The sequence below is a fragment of the Dryas octopetala genome, chromosome 7, assembly GCF_963921425.1.
Source record: "Dryas octopetala chromosome 7, drDryOcto1.1, whole genome shotgun sequence".
Classification (NCBI taxonomy): domain Eukaryota; kingdom Viridiplantae; phylum Streptophyta; class Magnoliopsida; order Rosales; family Rosaceae; genus Dryas; species Dryas octopetala.
In genome coordinates, this window is record NC_141372.1 from 18,292,800 (window position 1) to 18,311,298 (window position 18,499).

The window sequence follows — 18,499 nt, forward strand, 5'->3', positions numbered from 1 at the left end:
CGAGCTGGCGGAGGAAGTGTTGAGAAGTGATGATGTGGAGGTCAAAGTCTGACCAGCCACGTGTCCAGCCAGGATTGGCTGTTGGATCGGTGTGGGTTTATCCACAAACAGGAGTCCCCCAGCTTCCGATCCGAGCGGACAGTGGTGGATTGGAAGCTGAAGTGTGGTGACCTTCTCAAGAATGGCATTTTGTTTGATCCGAGCCGAACTCAACAGGCCCATGTTCCTGAAGATCCGAACAAGTGATGACTTGTGTTTGGCCAAAATATCTTGGGGGCAGGTGAAGGGACATTTGATTTCTGCATGGGAGAACGTAAGGGTCACCTCATTTATGGGTATTTTGAATGTCTGACAAGTGGCAAGATCTGGCATGTGAAGCGCCAAAAAATGAAGGGCTGAGATCTGATTTGCATGGGGTATAAATCAGGCCTTTCTCTCTCTTCCCTCTCACTTTCCAGTTTTCAAGCTTTCTCTCTCCCTTCTGCAAAACCTCTCTCTCTCCCCGCGAATCTCATTCTCTCACCGCCGTCTGAGAGGTTGTCCGATCCCGAATCTGACCAGACACGGTCGTAGGCGAGGTGGTTCCGAGTGTGTAAGGGGCGGAGAGTTTGGCCGGACAAAAACCAGTAAGTGATTCTGTCCATTTTTGAGTTTTCTGCATTTTCGGGTTTTGGGTGTGTGTTCTTGAGTGTTCTTGAGAGAAAGTGCTTTTTGATCCAAAAAGGTAAGAGAGAGAGTGAGAGGAAGTGTTTGCCATGTCAACAACCGATTCGAGTGGTAGGCTCGGCTCGGGGGAAGCATTTGATGGGGATAGTGACACCGAGCTGAGCCGAAGCCCACCGGCGGGTGAGGCGAGTTGGGATGGTTTATCCGAGGAGTTGGATGAGGTCGGCTCGGCGTTGGATCACAACCCTGGTGAGGAACGCCGAGCTCGAGGGGACCAGGAAAACCCCGAAGTGTTGAGTTCCGATCGGGAACAAGGGGTGGCCGAAGGTGACGACGAGGAACCTCTTGACGTCGAGCCGATCGCCACCATCCCGAGTAGACTCACCTCGGGCTCATATGAAAGGGACCGGAGTCACGAGGCGTCGACCTCGGCTCAGGGGTTGACGGGGAGTCCGATCGACCCGGACTTCTACGAGGAAATGGCGTGGAAGGCCGATCAGATCCCCAATGAGATGACCGAATATCATCTCGGGAATTTGAGGGATAGGTACTCAGTTCCCGACTCCGTACTGACAAGGTTGCCGATCGGGGGAGAGAAGCCGAGCCGACCCCCAACAGGATGGGTGACAATGTACCCCGAGATGTTCGAGAACGGGGTTCGGCTTCCTCTGCACCCCTTCCTGCAGGACTGGCTTGCGACGATCGGCGCGGCGCCGCACCAGTTGAACCCAAATGTGTATAGAATAATCTTGTCTATGCACATCTTGTGGCACAAGGTGCACAAGTGTGTGCCGGACAAGGATCTTCTCTTCTGCAACTACGCGCTGAGGTCGAAGCAGAGCGAGCTCGGATTCTACAACCTCCAGGCGTACTCGGGGCCACTCTTCGGCGGGAATCCCTCCTCCCAGAAGACATGGAAAAAGAGATATTTCTTCGTCTCTGGGGATTGGGAGTTCGCCGATCCGAGCAGTGCCACTCCGGCTCGGGTCCCTAGGGATCGTCGCCGCACCAGTTGAACCCAAATGTGTATAGAATAATCTTGTCTATGCACATCTTGTGGCACAAGGTGCACAAGTGTGTGCCGGACAAGGATCTTCTCTTCTGCAACTACGCGCTGAGGTCGAAGCAGAGCGAGCTCGGATTCTACAACCTCCAGGCGTACTCGGGGCCACTCTTCGGCGGGAATCCCTCCTCCCAGAAGACATGGAAAAAGAGATATTTCTTCGTCTCTGGGGATTGGGAGTTCGCCGATCCGAGCAGTGCCACTCCGGCTCGGGTCCCTAGGGCGTTTAGGATTCCAGGTGGGCACTGGATGTCTGGGAGAGCCGATCCGAGAGTGACTTTGTTTATTTTTTGTTTTTTTGTTTTTTTTGAAACTGACTCTTTATGTTTCGTTTTTGCAGTTAGCTGGAACAAATACAAGCTCCGGGGCGAACTAAGGGATCAGATCGCCGCAATGAGAAGCTCGCCCCCAGAATACCTGTCGACCAAGTTCCTACTCGGGGAAACCCAAATCAGGTCGAGTGGGATCTCCTGGTTCATACCCAGGTGGAATCCGCGAGCCGAGAAGGGAATGGCGCCCACCGAGCTGGAAGCTCGTCTAAGGAAGAAGGCGGCGCGGAGCGTCCAGAGGAGGGCCGCGGGGCGGGCCCCAGCCGAGCCGGTCCAGGTCCCTGTCGCAGCGACAGCTCAGCCCGGACCTTTTGTGCCGAGGTCGGCTCGGCAAGGAGAAAAGAGGAAAGCCCCCCAGGCCGAGGTTCGGGTGGAGAAAAGGGCTCGGGCCGAGCCCAGTGGTCCTGGTGCTGAAGCGTCTGGCTCGGCATTTTTGAAGATGGTGGAAGTAGACCCCTCCATCGAGCCGTTTGTCACGGGCCTCAAGCGCGTGATAACGCCGAAGATACTGGAGGGGCTCTGGGCCGGTCAGGACGAGCCGAGCTTCAGCCAAAAAGCTCTGAGCACGTCTCGCCACGCCATGTTGGTAAGTTCTTTTCACTTCGGATTTATGTTTATCCGCTCGGCTCGGATTAACGATAAAATTTTTTGTTGTTTTGCAGCTTGCCCTGAAGCAATTCGAATCCGCCCACGCCGCCGTCGAGGCCGAGGCAAAGATGGGGAGGCTTCGAGAGCGGAACCAAGAGCTCAGGGAGAAACTGGCCGAGGCCGAGCGGGCGGTCAAGGCCGAGCGCGAGCGGTCGGCGGGTCTGCGGTCCAAGCTGGCCGAGAGAGAGGTGGAGGTCGCTCGGCTCGGGAAGGAGCTCCTAACCTCGGAGCAGAAACTGGCCGACCTGGGGCAACTTACCGACCAGCTTCAGCAGGATGTTGAGGAGGCCGAACGAAGGGCGGCTGAGTCTCGGCGCCGGGCCGGGCTTCCGAGTGTCCAGGCGCTAGCTGATGCCCACTTTGAAGGGTATCAGGAGCTTTTGGAGGAGATCCGGTCGAAGAGGCCGGACTGGGATGTCTCGTTCCTCGGCGAGTCCGATGGTGAGGAGGATACCCAGGGAAGTCAGCAGGACGAGCTTCCTCTTCCCGATCACCAAGTCCCCGCCGAAGCGGTCGTATCAGCGGCCGAGCCCACTCCGGAGGATCCTCCGCTGCCTGAGTGCGAGCCGACCCCGATTCCCCCGGTCCCCGAATCCGATCCCAACGCTGAGATGCAGATCGGCGGGGTCGAGGTGGTGCAGCTCGGTGAGGAGACACCCGAGGAGTCCACCGAGCCGATCCAGGAGGGGCCTGCCGAGCGATCTGCCTGAATTAAATTGTATTTTTGTTTTGTTTATTCCCGAGCCGAGGTGTGGCTCGGGCTTGATATATTTTTGAACAATTTTACATTCGTGCTAAAAACAAAAGTATATTGAGATCGGCTCGGCATACCGATCGCAATGAAACGAATAATCTGTAGTGACAAATTACGACTTGTCTTCGGATAAGCTTGATAAGCATAATGAAGATAAGCAGGAATTTGAAAACCCTAGTGATCCCGGATGGGCTCGGCATACCCATTGAGATGTTTAGGAAGTTTGTTTTTTGAGAAAAATATTCTAACCTACTTTCAGATTGGCTCGGTATGCACGATGAAAGTTTTGGTTGGAGTGTATATTTTTCTTTTAGAAATATCCTGTTGAACGTTAGGACTGTAGGAAGTCACTTCGGCTCGGACAGGGATTTTTATAGACCTGATAAGTCTGTACCATGTCGAGCATCGGGCCGAAAGTGGCGCGCCAGCTCGGCACAGGAGTTTATAGACCTGATGAGTCTGTAATATGCCGAGCGTCGGGCCGAAAGTGGCGCGCCAGCTCGACACATGAGTTTATAGACCTGATGAGTCTGTAATATGCCGAGCGTCGGGCCGAAAGTGGCGCGTCAGCTCGACACATGAGTTTATAGACCCGATGAGTCTGTAATGTACCGAGCGTTGGGCCGAAAATGGCACTTTGGCTCGGCACATGGGTTTATTATTTTTTCGAAGGAAACACATAGATCTTTCTCTTTGTTGAAAGTGTATAGGAGTAGAGTCCCCAGTGTTTGCTTCGAAAAATAAGAAGAAGATGAGTCAAAATGTGTTCATCCTTTCATTGATTGGAATGAGTGTTAGGTCGGACAGTCCCCGATCCTAACTACATTTTTACTGATAATAAGTCTTCAAGTGTTCAGCGTTCCAGCTATGCTTGAGAGGCTTCCCAGCCAGAGTGGCCAAGTTGTAAGTGCCAGGCTTGACTATGCCTGTAATTCTGTATGGTCCGGTCCAGTTCGGATCAAATGAGCTTTCCTTGACGGCAAGGGGATTCTTCTTCATGACGAGACTGCCCAATCCGAAGCTCCTGGGCTGACCCTTTGGTTGTAGTATTTGGCTACCCTCTGTTGGTAAGCGGCTCGGCAGAGATTGGCGTCGGTTCGCCTCTCTTCGATCATGTCCAGGCCGAGCCGAAGTCCGATGTCATTGGTCTCGGGATTGTACGTACCGGTCTGGAATGAAGGAATCCCCATTTCGACCGAGACGACAGCGTCAGTTCTGAATGCCAATGCATAAGGTGTTTCCTTCGTGGAGTTGCGATAGGAAGTTCGGTAGGACCATAGCACCTCCGGCAAGAGTTCAGGCCAATTCCCTTTAGTATTATCAAGCTTAGTCTTGAGGGTCTTCTTGATGATCTTGTTGATGGCCTCGACCTGTCCGTTCGACTGCGGATGGTAAGGAGCGGTGAAGCGCAAGTTGATGTTCAGACGCGAACAAAAACTTCTGAATTTCTTGCAGTCGAACTGTTTGCCGTTGTCCGCGATGATGGTGTGCGGCATGCCGAACCGGCATATGATGTTTTTCCAGACGAAGGTTTCCATCCGTTCGGCTGTGGTGGTGGCCAGGGGCTCGGCTTCGGCCCATTTTGTGAAGTAGTCGACTGCTACTACGGCCATTGTTACTTGCCCTTTCGCCTTCGGCATAGGGCCGATCAGATCAAGTCCCCACTGCGCGAATGGCCAGGGACTGGATATGGAGGTCAGCAACTGGGGAGGTTGGTGGGGGACCGCGGCAAACTGCTGGCACTTGACACAGGCTCGAGAGAGATGATCTGCGTCTTTGTTCAGTGTCGGCCAGAAGTAGCCCTGTCTGATTGTCTTGTAGGCGAGGGCTCTTCCTCCAGAGTGGTTTCCGCATATCCCCTCGTGAATTTCTCTCAGCACATCCTGACCTTCTTGGGGAGTGACACACCGCAAGTAGGGTAGGGAGAAACCCCTCTTGTAGAGCCGACCATCGATGATACTGAACCGAGCCGATCTGGTTTTGATGAGACGCGCCTTGTCCTTCTCTGGGGGGAGTATCCCGGAGGCCAGATAGTTAGTGATCGGCGTCATCCAGTTCGGCTCGGCCTAGGTCTGCATAACGGCGACTTCCTTTTCTGCGGTGCTAGGTCTGTCCAGGATTTCAACTGGAACGTGCCTAGCGGATCCGGTGTCTGTGGCCGAAGCCAGGCGCGCCAAGGCGTCGGCTCTGCAGTTTTCTGCCCTCGGGATTTGGGATATTTTGTACTCGTGGAAGTTCCCGAGCAGCAAACGAGTCTTCTCGAGGTAGGCAGTCATGCTAGGTTCTCGAGTCTCATATTCTCTCAATATCTGGTTGACAATGAGTTGGGAGTCGCTGAAGATGCTCAGTTTAGTCGCGCCGAGCTCTTTTGCCAATCTGAGTCCGGCGATGAGTGCCTCATACTCTGCTTCATTGTTGGATGCTTGAAATCTGAAGCGAAGAGCATACTCCATCACAACTTGTTCTGGGGAGATCAAAACAAGCCCGGCTCCGCTTCCCATGGCGTTGGAAGATCCGTCCACGTAGAGGGTCCAGGTGAGAAGATCGGCCTGGCCGCGATCGCCGTTGGTGTTCGGATCAGATGCGGTTGGTGTTGCGTCGGCGCGTGGTAGATCTTCCGCTGCGGTGGTTGACTCGCAGATGAAGTCTGACATGGCCTGACCTTTGATGGCCGTCCTGGGACGGTAGATGATGTCGAATTCGCCAAGCTCGATTGACCACTTGATGAGCCGACCCGAAGTCTCGGGTTTTGCCAGGATTTGTCTGAGCGGCTGATCGGTCAAGACGACGATCGAGTGAGCCTGGAAGTAGGGCCTTAATTTCCGAGCCGAGCTGACCAGGGCGAGAGCCATCTTCTCGAATTTTGGATACCTGGTCTCGGCATCGGCGAGGGCTCAGCTCGTATAGAAGACCGGGTGTTGTACACCGCCGACCTCTCTCACCAGAACTGAGCTGAGAGCCGAGTCAGAGACAGAGAGGTAGAGAAAAAGTTCTTCACCTTCCTCTGGTTTGGATAAGATGGGAGGTTCCCCCATGTGCCTTTTCAGATCTTGAAAGGCCTGCTCGCATTGGGGGGTCCATTCTATGCCCTTCCCTGCTCCCCTTAAAGCTTTGAAAAAAGGGAGGCACCGGTCAGTGGACTTCGAGATGAACCGGTTCAGGGCGGCGACTCTTCCAGTCAGACTCTGGATTTCCTTGCGTGTCCTTGGGGACTTCATGTTGATCAAAGCCTGGATCTTCTCTGGATTGGCCTCGATCCCCCGCTGGCTGACCAGGTAGCCAAGGAACTTTCCTGATCGAACCCCAAAGACACATTTGGCTGGGTTCAGCCGCATCTGATACTCCTTCAGGACTCCGAACATGTCTGAGAGGTCCCTGACGTGATCGTCCGCCTTTATGCTTTTAACCAGCATGTCATCCACGTAAACCTCTACGGATTTGCCTATGGAGAATCTGAACATGTGGTTGACCAGCCTTGGTAGGTGGCTCCGGCATTTTTGAGACCGAAGGGCATGACCTTGTAGCAGTACATGCCGCGATCCGTTATGAAAGATGTGCCTTCCTGGTCGGATTTGTGCATGAGGATCTGATTATACCCAGAATAGGCGTCCATGAAGCTGAGGAGCTGATGTCCTGCTGTTGCATCGACGAGTTGATCTATTCTGGGCAAGGGAAAGCTGTCCTTGGGACAAGCCTTGTTCAGATCGGTGAAGTCTACGCACATCCTCCATTTCCCATTGTTCTTTTTCACCATGACCACGTTGGCAAGCCAGTCGGGATAGTTGACCTCCCGGATGAACCCGTTGTTTTGCAACTTGGTTACCTCTTCAGCCATGGCGGCGTATCGGACCGGATCATATGACCTCCTCTTCTGGCGGACCGGTTTGCATCCCGGGTCGATGTTCAGCCTGTGGGTGATCACGTCAGACGATATGCCTGGCATGTCATCGTAAGACCAGGCGAACACTTCCGCATTGGCACGGAGGAAGTCGATTATGGCAGAACGCTGTTCGGGACTGATCTGAGTCCCCACTCGGACGAGCCGATCCGGTGTATCGGCCGAGATCGGCACTTCCTCCCAGGCCTCGGCGGGAAGGGGCCGAGAGTCTGGGTTCGGCTCGGAAGTGAAGTCGAAAGTTTCCGCCCTCGGCCACCTGCCCGAATCGGTGATGGAGTCAAGTTCCTGTGAGTTCGGCAGCTGACCCTTATGCTTGATCGAAGCGGCGTAGCAAGACCGAGCTGAGCACTGGTCTCCCTGAATGACAATGCAATCGTCGCCCACCGGACATTTGATAAGGAGGTTGGCGTAGTGGACGATACAGTCGAGGTCGACCAGAGCTGGTCTGCCCAGGATGATGTTGTAGGCTGATGGCCGCTTGACGACGATGAAGTACGTCATGCAAGTCTTCTTGATCGGTCCCTTCCCGAGCGAAAGGGGAAGGTAAATGTGTCCGAGGGGCTGAACCACTTCTCCCCCGAACCCGACCAAGGCGGGAGTGTCAGTCTCTAGCTTATCCTCGCCGATGCCCATCTGCGCGAACGCAGAGTGGTAGAGGATGTTGACTGAGCTCCCTCCATCGACGAAGGAGCGCGCGATGGTTGTCCCGGCCACCTCAGCCACTATGACGACCGGATCATAGTGGGGGAAGATGATCTCATTTGCCTCGTTCGGCTCAAAGGTGACCGGTGCCCAGTCTTTCCGTTGTCTTTTGGAAGTGCTGGGCTGACCTGCTTGAATCGACAGGGACTCGTGAGCTTGAGCCGCCTGTCTGACATACTCCTTCTGGGATCGGTTCGAGTTTCCCACGAAGGTTGGTCCTCCGCCGATCGATCCGATGGCAGCATCCCGGACGTCGATGGTGTTAGTGGGCTTCTTCAGCGCAGCCTTGGGTACTCTAGGCCCGCCGGCCAGGAATTGGTTGATCTTACCCGCTCGGGCAAGAGTCTCAATTCTGTCGCGGAGGGCGTAGCAATCACCCGTGACGTGGCCGTGATTGGAGTGGTACTTGCAGAAGACGCCCTCCCTGATTTTGTCTGGGGGTGGTCCCTTTATCTCCCTTGCAGCTGGGAGCTGGTCCTTGATCTTGGAGAAGATCGTCTCCAGACCGGCGTTGAGGGGAGTGTACTCTGTGTACTGGATGAACTTGGGCCCCTTGCCCAGAAGTTGGCGCGGCTCCTCCGTCCTGGTCTTCTTGGATTGGACCTGGGGTTTGGGACTTGCAACCTCTCCCTCCTTCCTTTTGGTTGAGGTCGGCCTGGGATTCAGGGCCTCCACCTGAGCATCCCACTCCTCAGCCCGCGCCCACTTAGTGGCTTCAGCAGAAAGCTCATCATAAGTAGAGGGAGGGTTCCTCATCAGGTGGGAGCGGAGTCCCCCGGCGAGCAGACCTTGCATAAGGGCGTTCTTAGCCGATCTGTCGTCGCAATCGTCGCACTTCGTATACTCGATGTTGAAGCGGATCAGATAGGCCTTGAGGCTCTCCCCTTCCTGTTGTTTAATAAGCGACATATCGTTCAAGTTATAGAGTCGTTCGGATACAACCCCATATCTCGCCAGGAAGGCCTTCCGGAGGTCGGAGAAGGAGTCAATGGAGTTGGGCTGGAGGGTCCGGAACCAACCCCGAGCCGATCCCTTCAAGGTCGAAGGGAAGATTCGGCACTTAGTGGCTTCAGATGTCTGGCGGGCTTCCATGGCGTACCTGAAGCTATCAAGATGATCGTATGGATCCTTGGTCCCATCGTACTGATCCATCTTGGGAGGCTTGGTGTCGCGGGAGACCTCAGCGTCCATGATCCTGCTGGTATACGGGAAGGGGAGTTTCTCTCCGTGGTCGGTCTTGCCGAGATATCCCCTAGAGACCTCGACCTGGCCGAGCCGATCGTGGACGCTCCGGATTTGGTTTTGTACCAGGGTCCGGACCAAATTTTCCACGTCGGGAGTGGTCGGCTCGGCCTGATTCTCCCCCGAGCGCTCGGTTCGATCACCGAGTCTCTCGCTCACCGGCTGGCGGGTGATCCTTTCACTGAGCGGACGACGGTCAGACATGACCATGGTATCCCCCAATCGCTCCGCAGCGGATCGTCTCCCCGAATGAGTGTCCGATGTGGAGGGGCCTTGACTGGTGGCGGGACCAAGTCTGCTTCTGACTGGCACCCTGGGTTCAGTTGGACCAGTAGAGTTGACATCCCCCAACCTGGATCGGATTGGAGGTTGTTGATCCGTGGCCGGTTCGGCACGGTCTCCTCCCAGACCTTCAGGAGAATGTTTCCTGAAGGCCGCCTGCTTCTGCTGGAGGAGGCGGTGGGCTTTCAAGAACTCAGCCTGTTCGGCCGGAGGCATGTCCTCGAAGCCTGGAAATGGGTAATCCGCGCTTTCCCGAGCCGACCGGTCGTCCACGTCGGCTGGAGTGCTCTGCCGAGAAGGAGACGGCCAAAAGACCTCCTGCTCGGCTCGGGTCTGACGTGATCGGAAACCTGATCCCCCACTGTTCTCGAGCTGAGCACGATGGCGTGCAAGTTCCCCGGCCAGCTCGGCCTGTTTTGCGAGCAGCTCATTATTCTGCTTGAGAAGTGCGTTCTCGGCGGCCAGATGCCGTTGACTCTCCTTAAGGAGTTTGTGAGCAGCCCTGATTTTTGAGGGACCTTTGGATTTTGGTATCCTGGGGAGTTGTGCTCCCCTCGTCTTCTCAGGTGTCTCAGGCTGATGTTGTTCATCATTCTGAGACGCTTCTGAAGAAGAACTGCTGTCACGAAAGATGGTAGCCATGATGACTTGTGTGAAGGAAGAGCTTAGCACTTGCGATGATGAACACAACGGCTGAAGTCGATTTTCCCACAGACGGCGCCAATCTGTTGATGCAAATTCTCGTGAGGTAGATGCAGCAACTTAGAGATAGTGACTTGGCTGATCCGAAGCCTTGTTGGATGATGACGTGGATGTTGATTGAGTCTATAGGTTTTTCAAACTACGGTATTTATATTAAACCGTTGTATTAATGCATTAAGAAAATTGAATATTAACCATATAACCGTTGTATATACTTATTTGGTACATCGATTTTGAGTTAGAAACTATTGTATGAAGGCACTTAGCACAATGGCCTTTTGAGATTTGTGTGGTATGCTTAAGAATTAGACAATGGTTTATGATATTGAACCATTGTAAGTCAAGGGCACAGACCACGCTTTTGATCGAAAAACTGTTGTATAAGGTGCCTGTTTACATCTGTTTTTAGAAACTCCCAATTGTCTTTGACCACAATGCAATTATGAACAAACAATGCACAATCTGATTGATGAGATAGGTTGTTTTGGTACAACCATTAATTGTTCCAAATTGATTCCCTTCATAATTAACATTTCTCATAAATTATACATTTACAAAATACCAATTCATAATAATAAAGGATTGGAATTTCTAAAGTACCAAATAATATAAGATATTTGAAGGTAGTAAATGTATATATGTACCTTGCTCCCTTAGCCCAATTTTATTCACAAAACCAGCCATATATGTCATAAACAAAAACCCTCCATATATACTGTTTGTGGATAAACCCACACCGATCCAACAGCCAATCCTGGCTGGACACGTGGCTGGTCAGACTTTGACCTCCACATCATCACTTCTCAACACTTCCTCCGCCAGTTCGGATCGGGTCTCCATGCCAAGTTACCCAAGCCCGGTCCGAGCCTAACCGATGATCTTCCAAGGGATTGAGTGTCCATCTTTCCACGATCATCCCGGTTCAGATCGGCTCGGCACAGAAATAATCTCCCTTCGAGTTCTGGCGTCGTCCAGTTAGGGCTCGAAGGGGCCCCTATCTGCTGGACCGGCTCGGACTGGAATCCCATGTCCGATCCGATCACACATGGGCTTCATGTATACTCATAGGAACATGTGTTTGGTTCGGCTCGGCGTACCACCGCTACTCCGAGGAGGATCCAGTTGAGACGAAACCGCCACGCTTAAATGCACCTGACACAAATCCTCTGACAGATGGAACATCCCAGTCTGCATCCATGATTATTGGAGGAGTTTGCCTGAACCTTCCAACCTTGCATTTAATGGAGCATTCAATGCAGCATTGAATGCTGAGGAGGTGAATATCTGTGCATGCAACTAGTTCTGACCAAACGCGTGGGTCTTTGGCAACCATTCATTCACATGCAGGTAACTTACTCATCACAAACTCATTTGCCTATATATACCAACTCATATGTGCAAAATCGAGATCTATCAACCTATCTACAAAACACTTACACAAAAATTCCCAAACACCCAAGAGCATACCCGACTTGCTGAGAATAACCCAGAACATTTGCCTTGTTCTTCCTATTCTCCCAAGTTCATCCTTTGTTCTTCCTCACCTACCATCAAACACCATCACTGACTTCATCATCGGAGCGTGTTTGGCTGGTACCACACCGGTCCATCTCCTTTGATCTTGTGTTTGTCTACAGGAAGATACATGGCAATACACCTATTTTCCAATAGTTTACACAACGCTTATTAACAATACACCGTTGTTTTAATGACTATTTCACCTCGTGTTTCTATCTAAAATAGTTGTAAAACCAATGCTTTACTTAAGGTAACTGTTGTTTAACATATCTCTACACATCGGTTCTTAACTATAAACCGATGTTTAAATTAACACTCAACAACGGTATCCTCCAAATTATTGATTTTAAAGGTTGTATATACAACTGTGGTACATATATAACTGATGTGTAGGTGCACTAGGACAACGGTTTTTGTCCGTAGTCTATTGAGGTATGAATAGACATCAACCGATTAGACGACGGTAAATTGGAAACTCACACAACGGTCAAAATCCGTCGTCTGAATGCTATTTTGTAGTGGTGCTCTCTCTCTTGCTTTTGGGATTAAAAATGTTGGATGATGATTAGGATGGTGACTTGAGATGATCAAGTTTTGTTGGATTGCTGGTTGATGTTGAAGAGATCTTCCTGCATGAACAAAAGATCAAAGGAGATAGGACCGGTGTGGTACCAGCCAAATGCACTCCAATAATGAAGTCCATGAAGTGTATATGATGGTGTTTGGGCAAGAACAAAGAAAGAACAAGCAATGAACTTGGGAGAATGTGGAAGAACAATGTAAGATTTTCTGGGTTATTGTCAGCTGCTTGTGTGTGATTTTTAAGGATTTTGTGAACCCTTCCTTTGTGCATATAAATAGGTTTATATAGGCAAACAAAGAGGTAAGTGCTATGTTACCAGCATGTGGAAGAATGGATGAGGAGATGTCACGTCTCCAGTTAGGAACAATAGCATGCACATCTAGCAAGTGCCTTTGCATTCAATGCTGCATTGAATGCAAGCTTGGCTTGATCAAGTGGGATGCCCTAATAGTCAAAGTTTGGAGCTGGAATGTCAAGTCTGTCAGAAGGTCATGTAAAATGCACTTGAGTATGGCGGTTCATCTCCACTACTTGATCTTCTAGAATGAGGATGGGAATCTAAGCCGAGCCGAGCTGAGCCGAACAAACGTCTCTTCACATGTTGATGTGAAGCCTACAAGTGATCGGATCAACCGTGGAAGAGCTGGTCTGAACCGGTCAGGTAATGATGTAGTGATCCTTTTAAGTGTAAACCAGCTATAATTGGTGAATAGATGATCTTCTGATCTGAGTCAAACCAAAGATACCTGGAGAGAGATGATTTCTCGAGTTCTTGATGGATCTTGATATTGGTTCGGATCGGATCAGGGAAACTTGGAGGTAAGAGCTGATCTGAAATGTACAATATTTGTAGTGCTGAGCTGGCTTGGTAACAGGGAAAGTTAGGTTTGCCCAAGTTGACCGTTGAAAAGTCAGAAAATAAAATGGGACCCGATGTGCCACGTGTTGGTCTGTGATTGGCCGTTGAATCCATATGAATTTATCCACAAACATAAGCTACCGTATGCTAATTAGGTTTGGCATGTAATCAAAAATTACATTTTGCAAAACTAACAAACTAAAAAAAAAAATATCCATGTTTCAATCGAATTCTTCATATATTAGTCAAGTTGGCGGTAAGTCTGCATGAAGATTATTGTAATCAATTACTACAAACTTGAGTCTCTCTTCATAAAATAGTAACGTCATTTCAAGATTTGGTAACTCACAACATTCTTGATCTGGAGTTAGCACTTACTTGAATGTCCATTCAAGATGTGGTAACCCAGGATCAAGTTTATGGTAATATCTAAATTGGTTTATTTCCCAGACTTGCCATGTTTTTCTGCCAATTACAACAAACTTAATTTTATCTTCATAAAATGGTAACTCTTGATCAAGATTTGGTAACTTACCACATTCTTGATCCGGAGTTGCCACTTTCTTGAGAGTTGTTTCAATATGTGGTAACTTCGTAAATGCCTAAAACACAAGTTACCACTTTCTTGATCTTTCAGTCAAGAAAGTGGTAACTACACATCAAGAATGTGGTAACCAACGACCACAAGTTTGATCCCAATTACAACAACCTTAATTTCATCATCATAAAATGATAACTGTTCATCAAGATTTGGTAACTTACCACATTCTTGATCTGAAGTTACCAATTTCTTGAGAGTTGTTTCAATATGTGGAAACTTCATAAATGCCTAAAACACAAGTTACCACTCTCTTGATCTGTCAGTCGAGAAAGTCGTAACTATGCATCAAGAATGTGGTAAACCACCACAAGCTTGATCCTGCTTACAACAAAATTGATTCCATCTTCATAAAATGGTAACTCTTGATCAAGATTTGGTAACTTACCACATTCTTGATCCGGAGTTACCACTTTCTTGAGAGATGTTTCAATATGTGGTAACTTTATAAATGCCTAAAACACAAGTTACCATTTTCTTAATCTATCAGTCAAGAAAGTCGTAGCTACGCATCAAGAATGTGATAACCCACCACAAGCTTGATCCCAATTACTACAAGACAATGGTAACCCACCACAAGCTTGATCTCGCTTACAACAAAATTGATTCCATTTCCATAAAATGGTAACTCTTGATCAAGATTTGATAACTTACCACAGTCTTGATTCGGAGTTACCACTTTCTTGAGAGTTGTTTCAATATGTGGTAACTTTATAAATGCCTAAAACACAAGTTACCATTTTCTTGATTTATCAGTCAAGAAAGTGGTAACTACGCATCAAGAATGTGGTAACCCACCACAAGCTTGATCCCAATTACTACAAATTTGATTCCATCTTCATAAAATGGTAACATTTGATCAAGATTTGGTAACTTACCACATTTTTTATTCGGAGTTACCACTTTCTTGAGAGTTGTTTCAATATGTGGTAACTTCGTAAATGTCTAAAACACAAGTTATCACTTTCTTGATATGTCAGTCAAGAAAGTGATAACTCCGCATCAAGAATGTGGTAATCCACCACAAGCTTGATCCCAATTACAATAAACTTGATTTTCTCTTCATAAAATGGTAACTCTTTGTCAAGATTTGGTAACTTACCACATTCTTCATCCAGAATTACCACTTTCTTGAGAGTTGTTTCAATATGTGGTGACTTCGTAAATGCCTAAAACACAAGTTACCACTTTCTTGATCTGTCAGTCAAGAAAGTGGTAACTCTGCATCAAGAATGTGGTAATCCACCACAAGCTTGATCACAATTACAACAAACTTGATTTTCTCTTTATAAAATGGTAACTCTTGGTCATGATTTGGTAACTTAATTACCACATTCTTGAAGTTCCAACATTTTTTAGAGTTGTTTCAATATGTGGTAACCCAAAACTGGTCACGCACCTTACCACATTCTTGATCCAGAGTTACCACTTTCTTGAGATTTTTTCAATATTTGATAACTTCGGATCAAGTTAAGGTAATTCTTAGTAAAGGTCTATTTCACGAACTACAACTTCAAAATTTGCTGTCAAGGTTGTGGTAAGTCTACATCAAGATCCTTGTAATAGTTTACAATTCATCCGGGTCGTACGAAAATGTATCGAGATCTACGCCGTCAATTTTGGGGGAATGGAAGAAGAAAGATGTAGCAACTTTTCTGTCAGTGTCTCACTTGTCAACAAGTCAAGGCAGAACATCAAAAACCGGCAGGACCACTTCAACCGTTACCTGTAGCTGAATGGAAATGGGATCACATCACAATGGACTTTGTAACGAGACTACCTCGTATAGTACACGGTAAGGATGAAGTTTGGGTTATTGTTGATAGATTAATTAAATTTGCATATTTTCTACCTGTGAAAACGACTAACACTACATAAATGCTCGGAAGATTATATGTAAAGTAAATTATAAGATTGCATAGAATTCCTATTTCAATTATGTATGATAGGGATCCAAAGTTTACATCTAAATTTTGGGAAAGTTTACAACGAGCATTAGGAACACAATTGACTCTTAGTAGTGTTTTTCACCCTCAAACCAATGGACAATCTGAGAGAACTATTTAGATTTTGGAGGACATGTTAAGATCTTGTGTTTTGGATTTTTAAGGAAGTTGGGAAGATCATCTACCTTTAGCCAAATTTGCTTATAACAATAGTTTTCAGTCAAGTATTGGAATGGCACCATTTGAAACACTTTATGGACGACCATGTCGATCACCTTTATGTTGGATCGAAGCCGGTGATGCAATATTAATTAGACCTAAGTTAGTACAAGAAACAACGAAAAAGATAAAGCTCATCAAACAACGTTTACTTACAGCTCAAAGTCGACAAAAGAATTATGCGGACCGCAAAAGAAGACCGTTAAAGTTTTATGTTGGTGATCATGTTTTTCTAAAGGTTTCTCCATGGAGAGGAGTCAAAAGATTTGGAAAGTCAGGATAGTTAGCTCCAAGGTTTATTGGTCCTTTTGAAATCTTAGAGTGAATTGGAGAAGTGGTGTACATGTTAGCATTACCACCTCAACTTTCAGGGATTTACAATGTTTTCCATGTCTCGATGTTACTGAAGTATGAGGCAAATCCTACACATGTACTTGATTGGAGAGAACTTGAATTGAACGAACAATTATCATTCGAGACTAGACCTGTTCAGATTTTAGATCGTAAAGAACAAGTTCTTCGTACAAAGACAATTCCATTAGTCAAGGTACTATGGAGAAATTAGAATATTGAGGAAATGACGTGGGAAGTAGAAGCTGAAGTACGTTAGAAGTATCCTGAGATTTTTTCTTAACTTTTCGGTAAGTGCCAAATTCGAGGACAAAATTTCTTTTAAGGAGGTTAGATTGTAATAACTTGGTTCTAATTTTGTGAAAATTAATTTTAATTATATTTGTTTCATTATTTTTATAATTATAAAAAAAATGTAATTAACGTGTAAAAGTACAGTAGCTTCTACACTGTTCCGTTTTTTTTTTCTTTATGTTTTTAAATTTTGTTTAATTGGCTAATTTGGAGGTGGCTAGCAGTGGCTGTGTTTTGTGTGTGAAGTGTGTGTGTGTGTGTGTGTGTGTGTGTGTGTGTGTGTGTGTGTTTTAGGTAGTAGCAGTGGTGTGTGCTTATGAGTGTGGCGGTGGTGTGTGTGTGTGTTTGTTTTAAGTTGAGTTTGTAAGACAAACCCAGTAGGAAAAAACGAAGAGAACCCAAGAGAAAAGAAAACCAAAGGAAAGAAAGAAAGGAAAAAGGAGAGAGAGAAAGAAGAGAAGAGAACCTGAGAAAGAGATAGAGAGAGACAGAGAAAGAAGGGAGAGGAAAGAAGGTAAAATTTATTTATAAAAAAAAACATATGTTTTCTTGGATTTCGATTTTAAGTTGTGAAGTCTGTTTTGGTGAAGTTTACATAGTTGTTGGAGTTGTTTATTGGAGCATAAAGACCAAAGAAGTTGAAGGAGAAATGAAGGATTTTCGGGTTGGGGTGTAGAGAGCAAATTTTTCAGTTTTAAAGTTTTTGAATTTTATTTCATTTGATTGTGTTTCCTTGATTTTGGTTGAAGTTTAAGTTATAATTTGTCATTTCTTAGATTTAGGAACCATTTTGAGTGGTTGGAATTAAAGAGAAATGAGTTTGGTTGAATTTTGGAAAATTTGCCAAATTTCTGCAATTTTTCACAGTGCTCGAGTACCCTAATTTGAGGCCTTATATCTTGAGTTTTAAAGATCCATTTTGAGTGTTCTTTAGATGGTTGTAAAGTAGAGTTGTAGAGCTTTAAAACGAGTATAAGTTTGCTCAATTGGAGTTGATTTGATAGGGTAAAAAGCGAGCCAAAGTTGAAAAAAAAAAAAAAAAAAAAAGCAAAAAACTGGCTAAAGGTTGAAGATAATGAACAGTGCCGCCAGACCACCACTCGCACCACCGGCGCGTGCAGTGGCTCCGATGATCGGAGAAAGTCTCTCCCCACTGCATTTTTGCTTCCGAGTCCGATGATGGACTCCATTTTGCGATCCGAGACACCTAACTTAGTGTTTTCACTACACACACTAGAATTAGAGAGTGAGCGATTTTTATTCCGTAATTAATTGTGATTTTCTTGTATGGGATTAGGTTCGGAAAACAACCTGAAAACACGAGGCTATTTTTAACGCGGATTAATCTCGTTATCGAGGTAGGGGGATCTAGGGAACCTTAAGCAACAAAATTTGATTTTTTTTGAATGTTTGTTGAAAAATGCAATATGTGTGCTAATATGTGATTTATATGAATTATTTGAATTACTTGAACATGATATGAATTAGTTAATTATTATATAATTGTGTGCATTTATTTTAATGTGACATTTATTTGAACGTGAAACATGATTCATTGAGAAATGAAGATTTTGGTGGTGAGAAGGGGTTGGGAGTTAAATTTAAATTTATAGAGTGCGCGGGGAGTGAAACCCCTTCAGCAGAGATTGATAAAACGATCTAACCTCCCTAAAACGCATTGGGACCTTCGGCAGAGACCGAAGTTAAGATGAATTGTAATTTATTTTTTTAAAGGGATTATTAAGAAAGTGCAGCATAACATTCATGCATCTATAATATTATCAAATATATATTATCTGCTCCATGTTGTATGATTCATTGAGATTTCATATAATTAATTTTGCA